The sequence below is a fragment of the Somniosus microcephalus genome, unplaced genomic scaffold (assembly GCF_052327205.1).
Source record: "Somniosus microcephalus isolate GS21.2 unplaced genomic scaffold, FLI_Smic_1.0 unresolved_chr1, whole genome shotgun sequence".
NCBI lineage: Eukaryota > Metazoa > Chordata > Chondrichthyes > Squaliformes > Somniosidae > Somniosus > Somniosus microcephalus.
The window spans coordinates 56,486,886-56,502,345 of NW_028225179.1; positions in this window are offsets into that span (position 1 = coordinate 56,486,886).

A 15,460-nucleotide genomic window follows, 5' to 3' on the forward strand; every position below is an offset into this window, starting at 1 on the left:
ATGCATTTGCACTTCTGTTCGTTACAAATATGTTCAAATGTATCTGCATTATTTATTATTGTATTGAGTGGGGGAATCTGTGTCAGTTATAGATGTATTTCTGAGCGCTTCAAATGTCCAGTCCGGCCCCATTCTACCTTCTCATTGCCCCCACGTGGGACACGACAGACCATCTGTTACATTCGGATTCAACTTTTGCTTTTATTGATATTAGAAAATGTGAGGTTTAAAAAGTAATAACTCTGCATCCATCAGCCTCTCTGATACTCTTGAGCGTCCCTTATTCTGTCTGATAGGCCCTGAGCGTCCCTTACCCGCTCCAGAATCTATTGAGCATCCCTTACCCTGTTTGGTATATCCGGAGGGTCCTTTACCCTGTCTGGTAAATCGCGAGCATCCCTCACCCTATCTGAAACATCCGGAGCGTCCCTCACACTGTCTGGTACATCGGGAGCGTACATTTCCCAATGTGGTACACCCGGAGCGCCTCTTATCCTATCCGATGCATCCGGAGCGACCCTTACCTTGTCTGATACATCCGGAGCGTCCCTTACCCAGTGAGATATATACGGAGCGTCCCTTACCCTGTTTGGTACATCTAGACCGTGCCTCAACCTGTCTGGTATATCCCGAGTGTCCCTTACCCTGTCTTGTAAAACAGGAGCGTCCCTTACCATGTATGGCAAATTCGGAGCGTCCCTGAAACTGTCTGGTACATCCGGAGCGTCCCTTACACTGCCTGGTAAATCCGGAGCGTCCCTTAAACAGTTTGGTATATCCGGAGCGTCCCTTCCCCTGTCTATTATATCCAGCGCGTCCCTTACTCTCCTTGATAAATCCTGAGCCTCCATTTTACTTTTTGATAAACAGTTTGTCAAAATTGCACATTTCACCCTTCATCCGCAGCTAAATAGCGCTTCCCGTCGCTCACGCTCATCAACTGTTTAGGGAAAAGCGGCAACTACCAGGTGAACAATCCCAGATCTTCAGTTAGCCTCCCCAGTGCACTTCATTTCCCAAGGAATGTTCTTGTACAATCGGGCTGCTTTGGTTCCAAAGGTCGGCCCTGCTGTCGCAGAGCTTGTCTGTCGAGAGGTCCCGGGGGTCTAAATGTATCGACTGGTTTCCAAGCCCAACTCAGATTGGGGCGAATGGGAGATGTGCCCCAGGAACAGCGGTGGGAGCAGAGCACATTTAGCGGTTTAAGTAGGTGAAAGTGAATGTTAGCAGGAAAGTTACAATGACATTGAAGGAGGAAAGTAAAGGAGGGCTATTGATTGTGGAAGGAAGAAGAATCTGTGCCGTGACTCGGATTCGGACCGCGGTTGCTGCGGCCACAGCGCAGAATACTAACCGCTATACGATAACGGCGCGACACATCAAGTACTGGAGCTCTGCTCTGACCACCACAAAGTAACACATGGCACTGCTTAGAAAAGATGGATTATCGGTGAAGAGTTAAAAATAAGCACCACCAGAAATTAGGAAGTGGTGAGATTCGACCCAGGCCCTGCAGAGATTGGAGCCTTCGTCCAGAGTGAGAACTAGTGCAGCCGCAGTTACATTTACAAGAATTTTAGCCTTTTCACACGAGAAGAAGCTCACCCCTAGAGATTCATTAAAAAGAGGCCCATGCTGGGAGTCGAACCCCGAATTCTTTTGTTTAACTAGACAGATGTTTTGACCAGATAAGCCACGGGGCCAAATCCCAAAACAATTTCTTGCCTCCACTCATTGATATCTATCAGCTACCGGTCACTGTCTTCTGGACTCTCAGGCCGTTGTTTATTTCTCCAGCTCTCTTGTCCATTCCGCCATGTGTTCCATTGCTGTCTGTATCTCCCGTTTATCTCAGTGTCAAACTGTGAGGTGATTCTGAATGATTACCCTATGTTTGTGGCTTATATGAAATAAATGAGGGGATCAGACAGTTCTTCCTCTGACACTGGGGAACTAATGAGCCGACATTTATAACAAGATATTGTTTATTGTGATGCAGCAAATACAATATTCCATCTGGAATGATTCAGGTTCAATTCTGTGCAAAAGAAAATTTGACCCCGGCGTGTTTGCAATTGGCCGCCTTTAAATTTGACGTCACAAACGCCACAATTGCACCTCAAGGTGATGAATATCTAAGAAACAGAGAAGTCATGCAGTGAAAGAATATTTGTAGAAAGGGTTGTGAGACTGTGGAATGCACTGGCCCAGCAGGGAAGCAGATTTAAAACAAGGTTTAAAAACCGGCTGCGTGTGCGAGGAAGGGGAGAGGGAAGCAACACAACCACAGAAGATCTCAACAGAAAATGCTGGAAAAACTCAGCAGGCCAGGCAACATCCGTGGAGAGAGAATTACAGTCAACGTTTCAGGTCGAAACACTTTGCCAAGACTGAGAAAGCACAGGAAATGAAAGATTAAAATGCCAGGCTGGGAGAGAACAAAAGAGAAGTGAAGAGACATTAGGAGATATTCAAAACCAGACGAGATGATGATAGGAGTAGAGGAGAAAAAAGATGGCTCTAGATTAGGTGTGAAATGCGCTGGCAGAATGGGAGACAACTGGCATGTGGGAGAGAAAAAAAGGGGGGAGGGCAAAAATAAAGGTGTGGATAACAAATATAAGTAAAAATGTAATTTGGGCCGAGGTTATAATCTGAAACTTTTGAAATCTATGTTGAGTCTGGAAGGCTGTAAAGTGCCTAATCGGAAGATGAGCTGCTGTTCCTCGATCTTACGCTGAGCTTCCGTGGAACAATGCAAGATGCCAAGGACGGTGAGGTCTGAGCGGGAATGGAGCGGTGAATTACAATGACAGGCGACCGGAAGTTCGGGGTCATCCTTATGGATTGAATAGAGGTGTTCTGCACAGCAGTCACCCAATCTGCATCTGGTCTCCCCAATGTAGAGGAGGCCATATCATGAGCAGCGAATACAGTATACTAGATTGCAAGAAGTACAAGGAAATCTCTGTTTCACCTGGAAGGGGTGTTTGGGGCCCTGGACAGTGGGAAGGAGGGAGGTATAAGGGCAGGTATTGCATCTCCTGCACTTGAACGGGAAGGTGCCGGGTGAAGGGGAAGGGTTGTTGGCAGTCGTGGAGGAGTGGGCTAGGGTAGCACGGAGGGAGTGGTCCCTAGGAATGCTGAAAGGGGAGGTGAGAGGAAGATGTGTTTGGTGGTGGGATCACGTTGGAGGTGGCAAAAATGGTGGAGGATGATCCGTTGAATGTGGAGGCTGGTGGGGTGAAAGGTGAGGACAAGGGGAACCGTATCATGGTTCCGGGAGTGAAGGGCAGGGGTGAGGGCAGAAGTGCAGGAGATAGAATGGACACGGTCGAGGGCCGTGTCAACCACGGTAGAGGGGATTCCTCGGTTGCGGAAAAAGGAAGACATGTCAAAAGTACTGGTGTGGAAGGCGGCATCATCGGAGCAGATGCGGTGGAGATGGAGAAACTGGAAGAATGGAATAGAGTCCTTACAGGAGGCGGGGTGAGGAGGAAGTGTAGTCCAGGTAGCTGTGGGAGTCAGTGGGCTTGTAGTGAATTTTGGTCAATAAACTATCCCCAGAGATGGAGACCGAGAGGTCGAGGAAGGGAAGGGAAGATTCGGAGATGGACCATGTGAAGGTGAGGGAAGGGTGGAAATTGGAGGCAAAGTGAATGACAATGTCTAGTTCAGGGCGAGAGCAAGAAACAGCACCAATACAGTCATCAATGTACCGGCAAAAGAGGTGAGGGAGAGGACCCGAGTAAGACTGGAACAAAGAGTGTTCCACATTATTCACGAAAAGGCAGGCATAGCTAGGACCCATGCGGGTACCCAAAGCAACACCTTTGATTTGGAGGAAATGAGTGGAGTCAAAAGAGAAGTTGTTATCGTACAGGGAAGATCACCTTGGAATCCATTGGCATCGAATCTGATTTAAATCCCCCACTGTATTTATAAACATTTAATGTCATATTCACATTTTGAAGCATTTGAGCAATATTTGAGATTTAACATAGAAACATAGAAGATAGGAGCAGGCGTAGGCCATTCCGCCCCTCGAGCCTGCTCCGCCATTCAATGCGATCATGGCTGATCATCCAAATTCAGTACCCAGTCCCTGCTTTCTGCTCATACCCCTTGATGCTTTTTGCCTTAAGAAATATATCCAACTCCTTCTTGAATATATTTATTGAATTGGCCTCTACTGCCTTCTGTGGTAGAGAATTCCACAGGTTCACCAATCTCTGGGTGAAGAAATTCCTCCTCATTTCTGTCCTAAATGGCTTACCCCTTATCCTTAGACTGTGACCCTTGGTTCTGGACATCCCGACCATCGGGAACATCCTTCCTGCATCTAGTCTCTCCAGTCCTGTCAGAATTTTATAAGTTTCAATGAGATCCCCTCTCATTCTTCTAAACTCCAGCGAGTATAAGCCTAATCGACTCAATCTCTCCTCATACGTCATTCCTGCCATCCCCGGTATCAGCCTGGTGAATCTTCGCTGAACTCCTTCCATGGCAAGAACATCCTTCCTCAGACAAGGCGACAAAAACTGCACACAATACTCAAGATGTGGTCTGACCAAGTCCCTGTACAACTGCAGCAAGAAATCTTTGTTCCTGTACTCAAACCCTCTCGCTATGAAGGTCAACATACAATTTGCCTTCTTAACTGCCTGCTGCACCTGCATGCTTACCTTCAGCGACTGGTGCACGAGGACACACAGGTCTCGTTGCACTTCCCGTTCTCCCAATCTATTGCCATTCAGATAATAATCTGCCTTCCTGTTTTTGCCACCAAAGTGGATAACCTCGCATTTATCCACTTTATATTGCATCTGCCATGCTTCTGCCCAATCACCCAACCTGTCCAAATCATCCAGGAGGTTCTCGGCATCCTCCTCACAGCACACACGCACACCCAGCTTTGTGTCATCTGCAAATTTGGAGATATTACATCAAATTCCCTTGTCTAGATCAGTAATATATATTTTGAATAGCAGGGGTCCAAGAACTGATCCCTTCGGTACCCCACTAGACACTGCCTGCCACTCGGAAAAAGACCCGTTTATTCCAACTCTTTGCTTTCTGTCTGCGAACCAGTTCTCTATCCAAGTCAATACCTTGCCCCCAATCCCATGTGCCTTAACTTTACACGCTAATCTCTTATGCGGGACCTTATCGAAAGCCTTCTGAAAGTCCAAAATACACCACATCCACTGGATTTCCCTGATCTACTTTACCAGTTACATCCTCAAAAAATTCCAGTAAATTAGTCAAGCACGATTTACCTTTTGTAAATCCATGTTGACTTCGTCCGATCCTGCCAGTGTTTTCCAAGTGCTCTGCTATTACATCTTTCATAATGGAATCTAGCATTTTCCCCATTACCGATTTCAGGCTTACCGGTCTATAATTCCCCGTTTTCTCTCTACCACCCTTTTTGAATAGTGGGGTAACATTAGCTACCCTCCAATCCATGGGTACTGTTCCAAATTCCATCAAATGTTAGAAGATGACCAGCAATGCCTCTCCTTTTTCTGGGGCCACTTCCTTAATTACCCTGGGATGTAGATGATCAGGCCCTGGGGATTTATCGGCCTTCAATCCCATCAATTTCCCTAACACCATTTCCCTACAAACACTGCTTTCTTTCAGTTCCTCCCATTCGTCAGACCCTCTGTTCCCCGACATCTCTGGGATGTTATTGTGTCCTCCTTTGTGAAGACAGAAACAAAATATGTATTTAATTGGTTTGCCATTTCTTTGTTCCCCATTATAAATTCCGCTGATTCTGACTGCAAGGAACCTATGCTTGACTTCACCAATCTTTTTCTCTTCACATATCTATAAAAGCTTCTACAGTCAGTTTTTATGTTCCCTGAAAGCTTACTCTCATATTCTATTTTCCCCTTCTTAATAAATCCCTTTGTCCCCCTTTGTTGAATCCTAAATTGCTCCCAATCCTCAGGTTTACTGCTTTTTCTGGCCAATTTATATGTCCTCTCCTTGGATCTTATGCTATCCCTAACTTCCCTTGTTAGCCCCGGTTGAGTCACCATTCTGTTATATTTTAATGCCAAACTGGGATGAACAAATTCTGTAGTTCATCTATGAATGTTTTCCATTGCATATCCACCGTCAACATTTGCGTGACATTCCCCAATCAATCCTACCCAACTCGCACCTCAGACTATCATATTATGATCGCTCCGACCCAAGGGGCCTCGTACAACAAGATTTCTAATTAATCCTTTCTCGTTACATAATACCCAGTCTAAGATGGCCTAATCTCTGGTTGGTTCCTCGACATATTGGTCCAGGAAACCATCCCGTAAACACTCCAGGAATTCCTCCTCCACAGTATTGTTACTAATTTGGATAGCCCAATCTATATGTAGATTAAAGTCACCCATGATGACTACTGTGTCCTTATTGCACGCTTCTCTAATTTCCCTTAACGCTGTCTCTGATCTACAATATCTGCATTATGTATGTGAAATTATCATTGCTGAGATTAAGCATTCTGTGCAGGATTAGCGGCTCTCTGCTTTAGAGGTGTGTTCCACGTTTTGGGACTTCACATCAATTAAAATGCAAGCGGTATCAGGTTCAAATCCCGGACGCGCCCCAATATTTTAATCGCATCACTTTCCTCGGCCAGGAGACATTCAACAAGTCTTCAAATAATAACTGCCTGAAAATCAGCGTGTGTTCAGTACATCGCAAGAAAACGACAATTTTATTATTTAAAGCAGGAATTCAGTCCCAGAAGTACCGAAACTGTGAGGTAAATAATTAAATCCATTTGTTTCCAGAAGCCTGCTCCACATTTTCCACATTTTCAATCTGGGAGGACGGGCAGGACATGCGTGCTGTAAAGGGCCTTTATTAAACGTTGTTTCTACCGTTTGGAAACAGAAATACTGAAATAAAAGGGATTTTTGGATGAGTCCTTTTGGATAATGATGTTAGTTCGAAGTTGGTGAGAGGTTAAAGTCTCAGGACTGTTAATCCGGTTGGAAGATACGTAGACTGAAAATGTTACAGTCCCCAAGTTAGACGATATTTTCTCTCCCTTTGGTAAAATTCTCCCAATTTCTCAACCTAATATTTCACCCAGCTCTAATGGAAAGAAGATGGAATCGAGAGCGCCTTCCTCCTTCCTCCCTTCCTTCCCTCCTTGCTTCATTCCCTTCCTCCTTGTTCGTGGTTTCCTGCCTCATTGGACAATGAGGCTGACTTTAATTTTAACTGTGTGATCAACATCTTATCAGTTCCAGTTCTAGCCTCGTCTTTTTGCAGATTTATTCAAATCAATTTGATGGAAACTCTCCAAAATTTAATAAAACCACCCATTAATGCCTGTGAGTTATAACAGGCTTTTTCAAGGTGAAGGAAATATTAGAGGAACAGAACAACTCCTGCAGCAATCGAAATCTGATGTTCGGGGCAATCCTCGCCTCCTCGTGTTTCATTTTCACTTTGATGGGAAAATCTGAGTGCGAACTCCAATCTACACTGGTTAACAGACATAAAACAAAGAGCAGGGATAAACGGGTCTTTTTGAGGATGGCAGGCATTGGACAGTCGGGTACCACAAGGATCGGTGCTTGGGCCCCACCTATTCACAATCTATATCAATGATTTGGATGAGGGGTTTAAATGTAACATTTCCAAATTTGCTGGTGATACAAAGCTAGGTGGCAGGGTCGGTTGTGAAAAGGAAGTGTGGAGGCTTCAAGGGGCTCTCGACAGGCTCAGTGAGTAGGCTAGAACATGGCAGATGGAAGTTAATGTGGATAAATGTGAGGGTATCCACTTTGTTAGAAAAAACAGAAAGGCAGAGTACTTCCTAAATGGTGAACACTTGCGGAATGCAGATGATCAAAGGGACCTGGGTGTCCTTGTATATCAGTCACTTAAAGTGAATGTGCAGGTGCAGCAAGTCATTAGGAAGGCAATTGGTATGCGGGCCTTCATTACAAGAAGATTTGGGTACAGGAGTGAAGAAGTGTTACTCCAAATATATAGGGCATTGGCGAGGCCACACCTGGAGTAATGTGTACAATTTTGATATCCTTTCCTATGGAAGGATATACTTGCCATAGAGGGGCTGCATCGAAGGTTAACGAGATTGATTCCTCAGATGGCAGGACAATCCTATGAGAAGGGATTGAGTAAACTAGGCCTATATTCTCTTGAATTCAGAAAAATGAGAGGGGATCTCATTGAAGCATGCAATATTATTATAGGGTGGATGCTGGGAGAATGTTTTCCAAGGCTGGGGAGTCTAGAACCAGGGGCCACAGTCTCAGGATAAAGGGTAGGCCATTTAGGAATGAGATGAGAAGACATTTCTTCACACAGAGGGTGGTGAATTTTTCGAATTCTCTATCCCAGAGGCCTGTGGAGATTCTGTCATTTGGTATATTCAAAGCAAAAGTCGATAGTTTTCTGACTAGCAAGGGCATCAAGGGATATGCTGATAGCGCCGGTGAATGGAGCTGAGGCAGAAATCAGCCATGATCTCAATAAATGGCAGAGCAGGCTCGAAGGGCCGAATGGCCTACTCCTGTTCCTATTTCTTATCTTCTTATGTTCTTACACCGCTTGAAAGGTTAACGGAAAAAGCAAATGATGAGGGAGCTGGAAGAAAGGGTTAACGTTATCCTTTGGAAATTAATTTAATTTCAAACATTTACCGATCACAGACCAGTGCAGTTTTCTGATTCGCAACAAGACTGTACATTTTATTTCTGTTAATCTTTATCACTGCTCCCGCTCTTAATAAAGAACACAGGGTCCCGCGCCATGGGCATTCAAAAACATTTCAATTATGGCCAACCTCCTGTAATCGCTGCATTCACCCACTAGCGCTCTTTCCATTTATCCTCTATTTAGTTCAATCACACACTTAAAAAGAATTGTTAAGATTAAGACGGAACACTTCTGATCTAACTGCAACATAACAGCGGGCCAATAGCTCACATTTCATCCCTCGTTGGCAGCTAAGTAGCGCTGCCTGTCGCTCACGCACTGCAAAAGTTTTGGGAAAAGCGCCAGCCAGCATCAAAACAAAATCCAGTTAACAAGATATCACAAGATTCTCCAAGGGAATTTCTTTAACAATCCGGCCGCTGTCCTTCTAAAGACCAGTCCTGCTTTCGCAGCGCTTATCTGTCAAGTGGTCACACAGATCTAAATGTATCGACTGATTGTACATTGCTGCGAATGGGACATGTGCCCCCATGAACCGCATGAACCGTAAGCACATGAAAGTGAATGTTAGATTAAGGTAATACCGCAGGCAAGTGACAATGAAATGTAAGGAGGCAAGTAAAGAATAGCTACTGATTGTTGAAGAAGAAAAAGCTGGGAGAAGAATCGGGTTTGAATTATGGAGCATCAAGCTCAGGCTTGTGAGAGCGCGGGTTTAAAAGGAGTGAATAGGTTTTCACCGCCAACAAAACATCATTTTTCATGTCGTAAAGATTGATTTTTCAGTCTGTTCCATTAGCAGGTGCTGCAGAGGACAGAAGATGCAAAGCGAGCTGTGACGTGATTTAAGTTTGAACCGAAGTTACTGCGGCCACAATGCAGGGCACTAACCATGATGTGATCACAGCGCCACACGTCGGCTTCGCGTATTTTTTCTGACCACAGCATAGTTGTGCACGGCACGGATATTTTTGCTGTTAAATATGAATAAAATGCGATGTATGTTTGCAGCTGTTGATGTTTCTGTCCTGTTACTGTCACAGAAACATTCAAAGAGGAGGCGGCCATTCAGGCCCTCGAGCCTGCTCCGCTATTCAATTGGATCATGGCAGATCTGTATCTGAAATCCATCTAGCAGCGATGATTCCATAAACCTTCACATCCTCACCGAACACAAACCTATCGATCTCATTTTGAAATTGTCAATTGCTCCCCAGCCTGAACAGTTGTTTCGGGAAGAGAGTTCAAGATTCCTACTACCGTCTGTGTGAAGAAACGCTTCCTTGCATCATTCCTGAACGGGGTAGCTCTAATTTTACGGTTATGCCCCATTGTGCTGGACCCTCCCAACTGAGGAAATAGATTATCTCTCTCTCTTACACCTATTTGTTTGCAGCTCTGACCGAAGTTCTCACCCCAGAACATTAACTGTCCCTCTGATCATGTCCCGCTAATTTGGATTTAGAGTTCATACCACTTTCCCTGATGATCCTTAGCGCTTTGTCTCTGCAAATGGTTTTGTTGCAGATTGCTGGCAGCAAGTAGCAGAAGCAAGTGGGATATGGGCGCTGATAGGGAATGCTGCTTCTCAAGGCTGTCTCACAACCCGCGGGAGCTGGCGGGGGTTTGAAAGCCTTCATGTGTCACACAATTATAATTGATGACGTGGTATCTTAAAATACCACCCGATAATGGTATATGGTAATGGTTGTGAAAGGTTGTTAAAAGGTTGAGGGTTCGACTCCCGTCAGAGTCGCTGTTCAGTCAGGTTTCGGTGATGAACTTTTGAAGCAAAACCACATTGCTGCCCTTCAAGGACTGAGAATCGCCAATGAGGACGGTTGAATTGCGAACAATTAACATTTCAGCTTCAATCTGCGCACATTCTGCAACTGTAAAAAGACATCATTTGAACCTGGGAACCTCTCCCATATCAACCAATGAAACCCCCCGAGCGAGATTCAAACTCCGAGACCAACGAGCAGCTGGCAACGAAGCCGTAAGATTTCTTTCAGACCGCTTCTTTCCTTCCAATCTCGCGTTCCTATAAAATGTACAACAACATCAAGTGATGCACGAAATATTTCAAGTCAACAATATCATCCTCACTTCACCGGGTGCGGTCTGAAAGTTCGATTTTGACTTTTTAAATACGTCCCCTGCCGTCTCAGTCATTATTTCTTTCTTTACCCTTTCCTGCCTGAGACGTCCAGCAGTGGAAAACACAGAGAGACAAGACACAGAGGCGGAGACATTGAAAGATGGCGTCTAGCGGTATGACTCCCGCAGAGAAAAATCCACTGATTTAAATGCGAGAGGCGAGGACCGAAATCCCGGATGAGCCCCCGCTCTTTCGACAAAAATCCCTAATTCCCTCAGTTTGACGACATTGCAGAAGATTTAAAATAATAACTGTCAAAAATTCTGCGATTTTATTGTTAAAAGCGGGAATTCAGTCCCAGATGTGCGGAAACTGTGAGGTAAATATATAAATCCGCTTGTTTACAGAAGCTTGCTCCACATTTTCCACATTGTCAATCTATTTTAATTCATTGATGGGATGGGGGCGTCGCTGGCTAGGCCTGCATTTAGTGCCCATCCCTAATTGCTCTTGAGAAGATGGTGGTGAGCCACCTTCTTGAACCGCTGCAGTCCATATGGTGTAGGTACACCCACAATGCTGTTAGGAAGGGAGTTCCAGGATTTTGGCCCAGCGACAGTGAAGGAACGGCGATTCAGGTCCAAGTCAGGATGGTGTGTGGCTTGGAGGGGAACTTGTAGGTGGTGATGTTCCCATGCGTCTGCTGCCCTTGTCCTTCTAAGTGGTAGAGGTCGCGGGTTTGGAAGGTGCTTTTGAAGGAGCTTTGGCGAGTTGCTGCAGTGCATCTTGTAGATGGTACACACTGCAGCCACAGTGCGCCGGTGGTGGAGGGAGTGAATGTTGAAGGTGGTGGATGGAGTGCCAATCAAGCGGGCTGCTTTATCCTGAATGATGTCGAGCTTCTTGAGTGTTGTTGGAGCTGCACTCATCCAGGCAAGTGGTGAGTATTCCATCACACTCCTGACTTGTGCCTTGTAGATGGTGGAAAGGCTTTGGGGAGTCATGAGGTGAGGCACTCGCTGCAGAATTCCCAGCCTCTGACCTGCTCTTGTAGCCACAGTATTTATATGGCTGGTCCAGTTCAGTTTCTGATCAATGGTAACCCACAGGATGTTGATAGTGGGGGATTCAGCGATGGTAATGCCATTGAATGTCAAGGAGAGATGGTTAGAGTCTCGCTTGTTGGAGATGGTCATTGCCTGGCACTTGTGTGGTGCGAATGTTACTTGCCACTTTTCAGCCCAAGTCTGAATGTTGTCCAGGTCTTGCTGCATATGGACACGGACTGCGTCAGTATCTGACGAGTCTCGAATGGTGCTGAACAGTGTGCAATCATCAGTGAACATCCCACTTCTGACCTTATCATGGAGGGAAGGTCATTGATGAAACAGCTGAAGATGGTTGGGCCTAGGACACTGCCCTGAGGAACTCCTGCAGTGATGTCATGTGATTGAGATGAATGACCTCCAACAACCACAGCCAACTTCCTTTGTGCTAGGTATGATTCCAACCAATGAAGAGTTTTCCCCTTGATTCCCATTGACTTCAGTTTTGCTAGGGCTCCTTGATGCCACATTCGATCAAATGCTGCCTTGATGTCAAGGGCAGTCACTCTCACCTCACCTCTGGTGTTCAGCTCTTTTCTCCATGTTTGGACCAAGGCTGTAATGAGGTCAGGAGCTGAGTGGCCCTGGCGGAACACAAACTGGGCATCAGTTAGCAGGTTATTGCTGAGTAAGTGCCGCTTGATAGCACTGTCGACGACACCTTCCATCACTTTGCTGATGATTGAGAGTAGACTGATGGGACGGTAATCGGCCGGGTCGGATTTGTCCTGCTTTTTGTAGACAGGACATACCTGGGCAATTTTCCACATTGCCGGGTACATGCCAGTGTCGTAGCTGTACTGGAACAGCTTGGCTAGGGGCGCAGCTAGTTCTGGAGCACAAGTCTTCAGTACTATTGCCGGAATGTTGTCAGGGCCCAGAGCCTTTGCAGTATCCAGTGTCTTCAGCCGTTTCTTGACATCACGTGGAGTGAATTGAATGGGCTGAAGAACGGCATCTGTGATGCTGGGGACCTCAGGAGGAGGCCGAGATGGATCGTCCACTCGGCACTTCTGGCTGAAGATAGTTGCAAATGCTTCAGTCTTGTCTTTTGCACTCACGTGCTGGGCTCCACCATCATTGAGGATGGGGATATTTTTGGAGCCTCCTCCTCCTGTTATCTGGGACCGCTGGCAGGACATATCTACAAGTCTGCCGCTCACCCACAAAGCAGCACAAACTCACGGATTCAGAAACAACTCATAGATGGAGAATGAAAGATAAACACAACCAGAGAAACCTGCAATACCTGTTACCCAGGGAAAATGCTTTGGAACAAAAGCAAAATACTGCGGATGCTGGAACTGTGAAATAAAAACAGAAAATGCTGGAAATACTCAGCAGGTCAGGCAGCATCTGTGGAGAGTGAAACGGAGTTAACGTTTCAGATCGATGACCCTTCGGCGACCTGAAAAGTTACCTTTCTCTTAAAATTCCATGGCTCAGTTGGTTAAAGTGACTGTTCAGTAAACAGGAGTTTCTGGCTTGGACTCCAAACTTTGTTTTATAATTTGTGAAATTAAGCAACAAAATAGCCCTGTCTCTGGAAAATCGCACTGACCATAGCTTGGAAATATCAATTTTAATAAATTACCTGCAATTTTTTCAATGATTGGTGCAAAACCTTAGATCTGAGGGGCGCTCATCGACCTGACACATTAACCCTATGTTTCCCTCTCCACAGATGATCCCTGACCTGCGGAGCATTTACACCATTTTCTGAATAATTTCATTTGCAGACGCTGCAGTATTTTGCTCTGTCTTTTATTCTTTCATTAACAGAATCAAGAATGCGACAAGAGAAGTGAACCACCGGGTATGTTGCGCAGTGGTGGTTCAGGGGTAGAATTCTCGCCTGTAATGCGGGAACCCAGAGTTCGATTCGCAGTTTGTGCAACGTTTAAACTCATACTGAAGCATTTCGAAAGAACTTTTAATTTATAGAATTTTCATGAAACGCACTACAAAATATACAATTTTTAAAACATGTATCAAACTCTCCGTCATTCGTCAGTTAAGAAAGGTAAATCCATCCTCTCACATCCGTGGGACAACCTCAGGCAAACAACTCCGAGCCTCCTTAAGAATTTCTTCAGTCAAAGGGTTGTGAATGTTTGGAATTCTCTGCCCCAGAGGGATGTGAATGCTGAGTCTTTGAGTATATTCAAGGCTGAAACAGATCGTTTTTTGGACTCTAGGGGAATCATGGGATATGGAGATCACACGGGAAAGTGGAGTTACAGTCGATGATCAGCCATGATCTTATTGAATGGTGGAGCAGGCGCGATGGGCCGAGTGGCCTTATCCTGCTCCTAATTCGTATGTTCGTACAGATAACCCGTGAGTTTACACATCTTCTCGATGTGCCAATGCCTCAGTCACTGCGTTGAAATCGAATCTATTTCCTGCACATTATTATTTGTTGGTTTAACAGTTAAAACTGGCCCCACTTTCGTCCTGTCAATAAGTAGCATTGAAGGGCTCCTTTAAAACTCTCATCCGTTATTGCAACACGGTGGGCCTGAGGAAACTAAGTGCCCACGTGGAACAGCTAATAAGGAGAAAGCTTCCGGAAACACCAATTGAACCTTCTGCTCTGGTAGAAATATTACACCGCAATAGCATTGGCTGTTTTAGGTGTGGCTCGAACTCTTAAGAGCGGCATTTTCCAACCACTGCACTATCAGAAGTACCACGCGCTAACCAAATGCACCACTACAGCCCCGCAAGGAAGGTGCGAATTATCCGTGCACATTTACTGACACATTTCAAGTTGTTTAATAGTGCCGGGAGCTGGGACACTGGTTACTATTGTTTATTTGAGGAGCATTGGCTGGGGTTATATGATAGAGTGCAGCAGGAGTTACTCTCATGTGTTCGCGAGCTGCTGAATTTACTAAAGGCTGCACCAGGTTCCTGGCGTCATAAACATTGAACATTTTTACTCAACTCCTAAAAGTGCAGTCTATAAAATGAGAACGGGTGAAAATTCATCACATGCATAACACGCATTTTTTTTAAAGTTTTGCCTATGACTCGGTAACCATGTGAGTATATCGGTCCGTACGAATCAGAAAGTTAGCTGTTGATTAATGGCGATTACCACAAACGTTTTGCACAGTTTAGTTAGTTTTGTATAATTAATAGAATAAGCAGTTTTCTAAATGTTAATGGAACCCATTTCGAGCATTTACAGATGACAGTTCTCTTCTGAGTTGTTCCTATAATTCTTTACAGAGCAGCATATTCCGAAGTGCACTGGTTATCACTTCCGTCTACAGGTCCCCGGTTCAATCATCTCTTGTAGGTAGAGATCAATAAAATAAATGAACAGCTACGCGGTATTCTCCTTTTCTCTATACAATTCTGTATACAATCAAAATCTACAGAGACACCGACAGTGTGAGAGATGGAATACAATACTGGAAAGTGTGAGGTTATGCACTTTGGCAGGAAAAATCGTAGAGCAGGCTATTATCTTAATGGCAAGAAACTGGAAAATACTGAAGTACAAAGGGATCTGGGGGTCCTGGTGCACGAAACT